The 10,689-nt window shown below is 41.9% G+C and overlaps 1 pseudogene; it reads right to left on the reverse strand.

The window, feature by feature from the left end:
• Positions 1–1,191: 1,191 nt before the first annotated feature.
• Positions 1,192–1,914, reverse strand: LOC109702318 (large ribosomal subunit protein uL16-like; annotated as a pseudogene).
• Positions 1,915–10,689: the final 8,775 nt, after the last annotated feature.

Below are 10,689 nucleotides of genomic sequence, written 5' to 3' on the forward strand. Positions count from 1 at the left end.
ATTTTTTTTCCATCTAGTTCATTTTTTAAAAATGTAGATTCAGATCTACTAAGTCTAGGCTGGGGACCAAAATTCTGTATTCTTTTTTTTTTTTTTTGGTGGTTGTGGTACTGGGGTTTGAGCTTAGAGCTTCACACTTGTGAGGCAGGAGCTCTGCCGCTTGAGCCACACCTCCAGCCCAACAGATAGATGGTTTGTTTCTAAAAGTATTTGTCGGGGGGAAAGTAAATCCTGCTTTAAAAAGTTCATTTTTTTTCCTTTTTGGTGGTACTGGGGTTTGAACTCTGGGCCTAACACTTGCTAGGCAGGTGCTCTACCACTTGAGCCACTCCTCCAATCCTAAAAAGTTCATTGTTAATTTATAGAAATACAACTGATTTTTCTGTATTGATTTTGTATCCTATAACTTTCCTGAATTTGTTGATTAATTATAACAGTTTTTTTTGTGGCATCTTCAGAGCTTTCTATTTATAGTATCATGTTGCCTATAAAAGAGATAATTTACTTCTTGCTTTCCTATTTTGTTGCCTTTTATTTATTTGTTTTTTCTTGCCTACTTGCTCTGGCTTGGACTTCTAGTACTGTGTTGAACAGAAGTGGCAAGAGTGGGTATTCTTGACTTTTTTTTCTTGGTCTTAGAGAAAATCTTGAATCTATTCATGATTAAATATGATGTCATACATGACCTTTATTATGCTGAGGTATATTCCTTATGTACTTAATTTCTTGGGAGTTTTTATGATTAATATTTTGTCAGATAATTTTCTGCATTTATTGAGGTGATCATGTGATTTTTATCCTTTATTCTGTTAACATGGTTTATCACATTTACTGATTTGCATGGGTTGAAACATCCTTGCATCTGGAGGACAAATCTTACTTGGTTATGGTGAATGATACTTCTAGTGTGCTGTTCAATTTTGTTTGCTGGTACCTTCTTAAGTATTTTTACACGTGCTTAGTGATATTGGCCTATAATGTTTTTTTCTAGTAGTGTCTATATCTGGCTTTGGTATCCAGGTAATGTTGGCCTTATAAAATGAGTTTGATAGTTTTCCTACTGTATTAACTTTTTGGAAGAGTTTGGGTGGGATTGGCATTAATTCTTATTTTATTTATTTTTTGGACAGAATAATTTACTGTTGAGCATCATTAAGGTGATAAAGGAGGGGACAGCCAAGTGGGGGGCCCTCATGAGTGCAGAGCTCACCACTTGTCCAGGGGACCACGATTAGGGATATATTTGACCCCACAGCCATCAGGGGTAAATCGCTTCCCAGCCACCATGTCTTCAAATTTATCTACAGTAAATTTGGTAAAGCCCCACTTCTTTGAGCTGTGGATCTCTGGTGGTCAGGGAACTTGAACTTGGCTCTGCAGTAGGGCCTCAATCACATGTTCCTTATTCTGCAGGTTAGTGTGGATGGACATGATTACCTGGTCAGTGTGAACCCTGGCCTTTGTGCCATGGGGCTTCCCAAAGGTACCCCACCTACCTGTCTGGAGCCAGCACACCAGCACACAACAATATCTTGGTTTTTTTGTTTTGTTTTTGTAGGTTCTAGGGCTTGAACTCAGGGCTTCACACTTGCTAGACAGGTGCTCTACCACTTGAGCCACTTGGCCAGCTGAGTTGTTGATGTGAATGATGTGGAAAGGGTGCAGCGAAACTTGAATAAGAAAACCATCTTTGCCACAACTTTTTACCATATACTTGTTGGCACAAATACTGGCAGCCTCTAGGAATTTGGTGGAGAGCTGCTCCTATTCATCAGACACCATTTGGCCACGAAGTGGGAATTTGTCTGCTTTTGCCTTTTTCTGCTCCAGGTCACCTTGGCAGAAGCAAGACTTTGGATATGGCTTGTTTTTGTTCTTACAATACCTGTAATACTCTCTGGGGCTGTGACCCATGTGGCACCAGGATCTTCGATGGCATGCAGATGTAAAAGAGTAGCATTAATTCTTGACATGCTTGTTAGAATTCGACTCTGACGCCATTTGGTCTTGGACTTTTCTTTGGGAAGTTACTTATTCATTCACCTTACACATTATTGGTCTGTGCAGGTTTTCTATTTCTTCATAATAATTCACTTTTAGTAGGTTGAATGATTCTAGGAATTACCTATTTCTTTAGGCTATACAAGCAGAAAATTGAAAAAGCCACAAATACATGGAAATTAAATGACACACTCCCAAACAACCAATGGGTAAAAGAAAAAAGGGGAAATAAAAAAAATCTTGAGACATATAAAGATGAAAACAAAACACACATAGAACATAGTAAAAGAGTTCTATGAGCAAGTTTACAGCTATAAATGCTCACATGAAGAAAAAGAAAAATGTCATATTAACAACCTAACTTTACACCTCAAGAAACTAGAAAAGAAGACCAAACTAAGCCCAAAGTTTGCAGAAGGGAGGGAATCATAATGGATACAGCAGAAATAAATGAAACAAAAACCACAGAAAACAATGGAAAAGATCAGTGTAACTATGAGTTGTTTTCGAAAAGATAAATGAAATTGACAACCCACAGGTGGACTAGCTAAGAAATCCAGAGAGCAGGTTCAAAGTTTCTTTGACTCTTAGTCTATCTTGGAATCCTGGTGGAGAAAACCGGACTGTTGGGTTTATATTACAAGAATGCTCAATTTTACCAACTTAATAAACAAAGATACCCTATTCTGAAATATCCTCAAAAGCCCAGACAATCATGACATTCATTTCCCTTACGGAGAGTCCTTCTGTGGTATGTCCAGAAGGCACTAGGCATGGTGTCTCACGTCTGGGGACTAGCCTGGGTTGTTCACTGGTGTAGCTAAGAGCTCTGCTGAAGAGGAAAGATATGACAGGCCCTGCCAGGATGTCACTGCTCTGGAAACTGACTCAGCTGGACTGCTACCACCATCACCCCAGCCACCTCTCCATTTAAATCTTTGTTCTGCCTATAAGTTCGAACTGTCTCAGTCACGCCCTTCCTCCCCTTCACCTCAGACTTTCTAATCAATTTTCTCAGAAAGACACTTCAACTTTCAAGCCACAAAATAAAATTTAAAATATCTGTTCCCCAGAAGCCATAAAAGAACAGATTGATAAATTTGACTGTGTAAAAATTTAAAACTTCTGTTTGGCAAAAGACAAGACAGACTGTGAAAATGTAATTGCAGAACATATGATAAAATGGCTAATGGCCTTAATTTGCAAAATAACCCTTGTTCAAATGAATGAGGAAGTCAAACAGCTCAGAAGAACAGACAGTTCACAGGAAGAATACAAATGGTATGCAAAATTATGGAAATATACTTAGTCTCACTCGTATTTAAAAACATGGAGATCAGAACACAAACAAGATAGTCTTTCGACTTTTGATTGGCAAAAAATAAAAAAAAAAGAGCTGATGAAAGCAGGAAGAAATAGATATCTTAAAATGTTGATAGGATTTTATATTGTTGAAATCTCTGGGAAGGCAATTAACAATATCTATCACATATTTAAATGAATGCGTGTTTTGACTGAGAAATTTCACTACTTGGGATTTACATTTTGAATATACTTGCTAAAGTTTCTCGTCAATGTAGGCACAAGAGAATTTGCAGAGACATTGTTTAATTGTAAAAAATTCCAAAAGCAAGCTTGCATCACACACGTATCACAAGCAAATACTTATTGGTAGGAAAATTAAGTTGGAGCATATAAAAATACTACATTTGCTAAAAAGTGAGATAGATCTGTCGGTGCTGAAAGGGAAAGATGTCCAGTGCATATCATGAAGCAAAGAGATCAACGTGATATAAATAAACATTATACACTCATACAAACGTGTATTAGAAAATGCAGTCAGCATTTTTCTAGCAGTTACCATGGAGAGAAAGCTGTGGAGGTAGGGTGGTTTTGTCTTTCATTGCAAACCTTCTTCTCTTTTTCCTTTTTCTTTGAGTGATTTTTGGACATGGGAAATGGGCTGAATGCAGTCATCCATTTATGGCTTTCCCCTGTAATTGATTTGCACAGTCTCCTTAACCCCTTCCCCTTTCACTTGCCTCCTTTCCCATTATAGGAAACCATGCTGGTTGATGTATGTGCCTTTAGTTGTGTATACGTCTTATAAAATGTGCATTGTCTGTTGGAATGTCATATTGATTTAAATAAGTGATGTGTGCTGTAGATTTTATTCTTTTCTTCCTTTTTTCATGCAGAGTAATGCATGGTGCTCTGAATGTGTGTAGTTGTTGCTTCTAACTGTTGCATGGTACTCCACTTTTTTCTGTTTACTTCTCTGATAGACGTCTGGATCGTCTTCAGTTTCTCACTTTCACAGACAGTCTGAATAAATGTCCTCATAGGTGTCCTCATGTGAATTTGAATGAGGTTTTTTTTTTTCTCTCTCTGTTTTTGTTTTTGTTTTTTGGCAGTTCTGGGACATGAACTCAGGGCCTCATGATTGCTAGGCAAGTGCTCTACCACTTGAGCCATTCCATCAACCAGGTATTTTTTTCTTTTGAGAAAGATATGCAGAAGTGGGATGTGGGGCTTGCTGGTGGTGATGCACAATGATACCTAAGCACTGTCTGAACGTCTCCTCCTGCCTGCAGCAGTCTATACTCTCCCCAACAGCGTACCTATGTCCCTGAAAATACTTGGCATTATTCAGCTTTGCTCTCTCTCTCTCTCTCTCTCTCTCCCTCTTACCAGTCTAAACAAGTAACATCTCATTATTTAAAATTTTTGCATTAACATTTTTTTTGGTGGTACTGGAGTTTGAACTTGGGGCCTCACGCTTGCCACACAGGCACTCTACCACTTGAGCCACTCTACCAGCTGCATTTAAAATTTTTGATAGCTAATGAGTTTGGGCTTCTTTTCATATGTTTGCCAGCCTGTTTAACATGCTCTTTTGCAAATGACCTACTCATTTTTCTTGTTTATTTTTATTTGGAGGTTTCTGTTTTTCTAAAATATTAATTTTAAGATTTTTTTGGTACATGTTAGATATTAGTTGTTTAAAAATTGGTTTTTGGTATAAGAAGACTCAATTTGTCATCTTTTTTTTTTTTTTAACCTTTCTTCCTTTTAAGGTGTTTATGTCAGGTATTGTTGCAGGAGGTCTCAAACAGAGACAGAGAGGGCACAAAAGCTTTTGGGAAGCAAGTTTATTAAGCAAGCGGTTAGCCCTGTGAACAAAGGGGGCCTTCCTTATATACTATTTAGAGCAGGTTACAGAAATGGGGGGGGGGTACAGCTCGTCCCATACATAATCACATATTATTTCATTGGCTGCTTTAACGTCTGGGGCGAGGAGATCCTTCTCTGATGTCCAGGTAACATTCCTTAATTCTGGCTTTTCTTTGTTTCACTCTTGCACTCATTTACTCTCATTATCATTTATTATCTCCCTTCCTGCTCCCTGTCTTTCTGCCACATTCTGCCTTTTGATGCTTGGACCTACTTCTGGGTCAAACACCATCATCTTGATCTAGGGGTTTATATTTCCAAACAGCCATTACAAAGCAGCTGTCTTTCTTTCTACAGTGGCTTCCATAATAGTTCTGAAAGACCACAGTATCAGGGGATTAGGCAGGGTAATACCAGGCATGCTTCTAAGACAAGGAACATTGCCTCATTAAGGTCTTGAACTCACGTAGGGTTGAGAACCAGCCCTTGAATAGGTCATTGGGACTCCATCCCTTTCAGGTCTGCACAGGGACATGGGCAAGCTTTTTTATCTTGTCAGTTATCTCTTTAATTACCTTTTTCTCATCATCAATCTGTAAACAGCAGTTACTCTGATTGAGATTATTTCAGGTTACTGGAAGTTTAGGGAAATTAGCCAGCAGGTGAGGTTGGGGCTCCATGTGATTTGGAGCCTCCCCGCCCTCCCTAGCCCCCTACTGAGTCTCCTGAGTAGCACCATTGTAAAACTTTTGTTCCAAGCAGATCAAGTCCCCTACTGGGGTGGAGAATTGGCCTTTTGGATGGGAGATAAAGTAATTCCCAATAATAGAGGTTTTTAGGAGCCAATGGTCTCCCCATGACCAGGGAGAGTGATTTCATTAAAGAGCTCTTGTGAGTTTGGCTCTTTTGCCTCTCACAGCCAATGGTCTCCCATATTTTTTCCCCTACAAACATAATACAAGGTTACATTTAGAGTTTGTATTATGGACTCAGCTAGTGAGAGGAACACTCACTAGTTTTGGTTTTAACTGAGGATTTTGGTTTTAACTGAGATGGGAAACTCACCTTGTACACAGGTTTGTTGGGGTCATTAACCTGGGTGTGGCTAATGAGCTTCCCACTGCTGGTGAGGCTTTGGACCTCTAACCGTTGCTTCTGAGGGTGATAGATGGGGTTAAAATAGATATACTGACCATCATGAGAGGACACTGAGTAAATGGTTTGGTTGTGCATGCATGACCCAGCAATGGTGCCTGCACAGGAATAAGTATGGAAAACCAGAGTTTTGGTAACAGCACTCCCTGCTCGGGTAGTGTGCATACATGAGCCACAGGCCAAGGTCCGGAGGTTCCCAGGTAGAGAGCAGCAAGAATAATATGGACTCATCCTCAAAGGTGAGATGGGTGACTCCTCAAGCTTCCTCCCTGTGTAGACTAGTCAGCTTCCAGAGTGACTTAGAGCAGGGCTGACGTCTCATCATCCATGGTCTCCTGTTGCCTTCTGGGAAGTAGGGTCTTGTCGGGCAAGAGTGCTGGTGTTCAAAGGGTGATCTGTAAGGTGAGCCTGGGTCAGGATGCACTGCTGTTCAAGGGAAGCTGGCTTCACTCAGCTGTGGTGGATCCAGGGAACGATCTCTGCTACTTTAACTGTGGTGGGGGTGGACAAAAGAACAGCAAAAGGGCCCCTCCAATGGGGCTTTAGCAGTTGAATATTCCATCCCTTTGCCCAAACAGCATCTCCTGGTTTATAAGGGTGTGTGGGCGTTGTCAGGCTAATGGGGAGTCTCTCTCTTACCCAGTCATTGATTTTTGAGAGTCAACTCAAGGGCCTGTATGTATCTGCTGTCTCAGGGTGAGGGCATCTATTTTCTTAAGGTCCCCTTGGGGGCTCTTGACTAAAGGAGGTGGATGTACAAAAAGAATTTCTAAAGGGGAGAGACCCATCTGTTTGGTGGGGCTTGATCTAATCCTGAGCAAGGCTATGGGCAGTAACTGATCCCATTGTAGGTGAATCTCCTGGAATAGTTTTCCTAATTGCGATTCTAGAGTCCTGTTTATATGTTTTGTTTTCCCTGAGCATTGCGGGTGGTAGGCTGTGTATACTTTTTGTTATTTTTAATCTCTTAGCTATTAACTATACCACCTCAGCCACAAAAGCCAGCCCATTGTCTGACCCTATTGACACAGGTATTTTAAATTGAGGGATGATTTTCTTTAACAGGCACCTGGCCACTTCTCAGGCTTTCTTAGTCCAGGTGGGGAAGGCTTTCACCCATCCTGAGAAGGTGTAGACAAACACCAGCAAATATTTGCATCTTGGCCCTGGTTGGGGATTGTTTCTGGCACACAGACAGCACCTTTCACACACTGCCTTACTTAGTTGGAGAGCTTGGGCACATAAAAATGCTGGGCCAAGGTGGTCTCAAGAGCTGTCCTCCCTGAGTGAGTTCCTTCATGGAACTGCTTGACAAATGTGGGAGCCAGTGACTCAGGTATGGCAATGTGGCCATCAGTAAACTTCCATCATCTGTCTGGTAGAACATTTCCTTTCAGTCTCAACCAAGCCTGTTTTTGTGAAGCACACAGTAGGTCTCATTCAGATAAGGGGCATGGGAACAAGACAGCTGCCAGTGAGGCTGAAGTTTGTCCTCCTGTGAAGACTGCTGTCCTGGCTTTCCTACCAGCCTTTCGGTTTCACTGAACAGCTGTTGACTCTCCCTTCTGGTGCCCTCAGCAGTGCATGACCACTACTTGCTTAGGGGCCCAAACAGCTTTTAGTAATTTTAGAAATTTTTGGTCCGTATTTAACACTTTTTCTCCTGAGTTAGCGGTCTTGCCTCCAGTGGTCATGCTTAATGACAGCATCCAGAGTCACTACTGTGTGTCTGGCAAAACATGTGCCATCCTGAACAAAACTGCAACCATCTGTGAAATACTCAATGTCTGGATGACTAATGGGTTGGTCAAATCTGGCCAGCTGGAGAATACCTCATCCATAATCTCTAAACAGTCATGCTCCAAAGGGCCTGAATAATAGGGTGGCTGGGTTTGGAGTCTTAACAACCTCTAGCTGAACATGCAGGTTTTCACATAACATGTTTTGATATTTGACCGTTTGGGAGTTTGTTAACCAATAATTTGTTTTATAATCCATGACAGTCAAAACAGAGTGGGGAAATTGAACTGTGAGTTCTTGTCCCAAAGTAAGCTTATCTGCTTTAGCCACCAAGACACCAGTGGTCACCAGGGTGCACAGGTAGGGCGGCCAGCCTTGGGAAACTGTATCAAGTTGCTTTGATAAATAGGACACCTGGCGTGCCAGGAACCTAGCAGCTGGGTCAAGACTCCTACAGCTGTCCCCAGTCTCTCATGTACATATAGGAAGAAGGGCTTCATCACATCTGGCAGCCCAGAGCAGGGGCATTTGTGAGTGCCCTCTTAATTTCTTTAAAGGTCTTTTCTTGTTTCTTTCCCCATACCATAGGTTTTTGTTCTCTCCCCTTTGTGGCTTCATAAAGGGATTTTGCCAAGAGAGAGTAATTGGGGATCCAGATTGAGCAGAAACCTGCAGCTCCTAGAATCTAATCTGTACAGTGGCACGTAAGGGGGCAGGGATTCCTTGGGGTCCCCCACTAATATGAGTTTTTCTCCTGCTTTTGACATTTTTCCCTGTGCTTGGAAGCTGCTGCCCTGGATATCATAACCCTACATGCTTTCTGTAGGTGAGGTTTTAGCCATGTAGGCTGACAGGATTGCATCCTGCCAGCAGTTAATATAAGGAACCATATGGGTGTTTCAGGCTCCCCTACAACCACTGCAGAAAACTCTATTGATTATAACCTTTTCTAATGACCCCTCCAAGAGCCATCTTACATCCAAAGCAGGCCGGTCTATTTCATAGAAGGTCCTAAGCATGCCAGGAGTCAGCTTGACCCCATAATCTCCATTAAATCCTCTCTTAAAGTTCTTAAGTATGCACTCTAGGGGTTGTTCTTACTATGACCTCCTCCCATTCCTCCCGTTTGCCAGACATCTACACAGAGACAAAGAAGGAAGGGATGAGGGCTATGGAAAGAATGTAAGGGGTCCTCTTCTTCTGCATACAGGGGAAAACAAATAACACCACTTGTTTCGTCCATCCAGCCACTCCCCTTGTGGGGATTTAGGAGTCTTTTGGCCATAGTGAGTCCATGTAAGCCCTGGACTGGAGGCCCTGTTAGGCTCACCCTAGACCATATGAATTTGCCATGAACCCACGGATTGGGATTCTGTACTTGCTTCATAACCAGGCTACGTCTCCGGCTCACACTTTCACATGCTCTCACACAGTACAGTACTTCTGCCCCACTCCCTGAACCTGAAAGACATGGTTTTATCCCCAAAGGCAGTTACTAGGGTATCTTTGGGAGTTGATCAGACTTCCCTTCTGCCTCCTAAGGCAGGCCTGAATCTGAACCTGGGTTCTTACCAGTCTAATGACCCGGGCTCCCAGATTTGTTCCTGAGCCTTTCCAGTTTCCTTTGTTTTACAGGAACTTGCCTCCTCAGCTCGCCAGAAGAGAGGCTTCCTCCCCTTGGATCAACATGGTCTGTTGTCACCTGGCAGGGCTAGCCCTCCCGGTGGGCTGGGGACACTGAACCAGCCACAAGGAGGTGAAAACACCACCTTCCAAATCCCAGACAAGGCCCCCAGAAATGTTGCAGGAGGGTTCAGACAGAGACTAAAAGGGCACCAAAGCCCTCAGGAAGCAAGTTTATTAAGCAAGCTGGCAGCAACTCAGTGGACTCAAGTCCAAAATCTGAGCCCCGAGAACAAAGGGGGTTTCCATATATACCATTTAGAGCAGGTTACAGAAATGGGGGGGTACAGCTTGTCCTATACATAATCTCATGCTATTTCATTGGCTGTTTTAACCTCTGGGATGAGGTGACCCTTCTCTGGTCTCCAGGTAACATTCCCCAACTCTGTTTTTTCTTTGTTTCACTGTAGCACTCATCAACTCTCATTATCATTCAATCATTTATTATCTCCCTTCCCCCTTCCTGTCTTCCTGCCACATTATTTTTTCACAATAACAGAAAACTGATTAACACAAACGCATCCAGACAAATAGCAAGTAAAGGTTTCACAGAGCACCAGCAGTACATGAAATGTACACAGGTAAAAAAGAAATCCCTTCAAAGTCTCCCTGAAAATCCAAAAAGTCTGTGTCTGTACAGCATGCCACTGACCACTTTTGAGATGAGGTTGATTTTCAGGTCAGTCTATTGGCATTCCATTTTTAACTCATTTTAAAATATTTCTGCTTCTCACAATTAAAATGTGGTCATAAGAGGCTGAAATTACACATTCAGTGACCAGCTTTTTCACAAAATTATTAAAGTCTATAAAGTAATGTGTTCCTAAGGTAGAGTATTTTTGCCACCTGAGACTTTAAAAGTAGTTGTTATATTGCCTGGCCAAGTCCAGCACCTGTGAGTTCCATTTTTGGAGTTTTTCTCAGTGGTCATTCTGA

The sequence above is a fragment of the Castor canadensis genome, chromosome 3, assembly GCF_047511655.1.
Source record: "Castor canadensis chromosome 3, mCasCan1.hap1v2, whole genome shotgun sequence".
NCBI classification, from domain to species: Eukaryota; Metazoa; Chordata; class Mammalia; order Rodentia; family Castoridae; genus Castor; species Castor canadensis.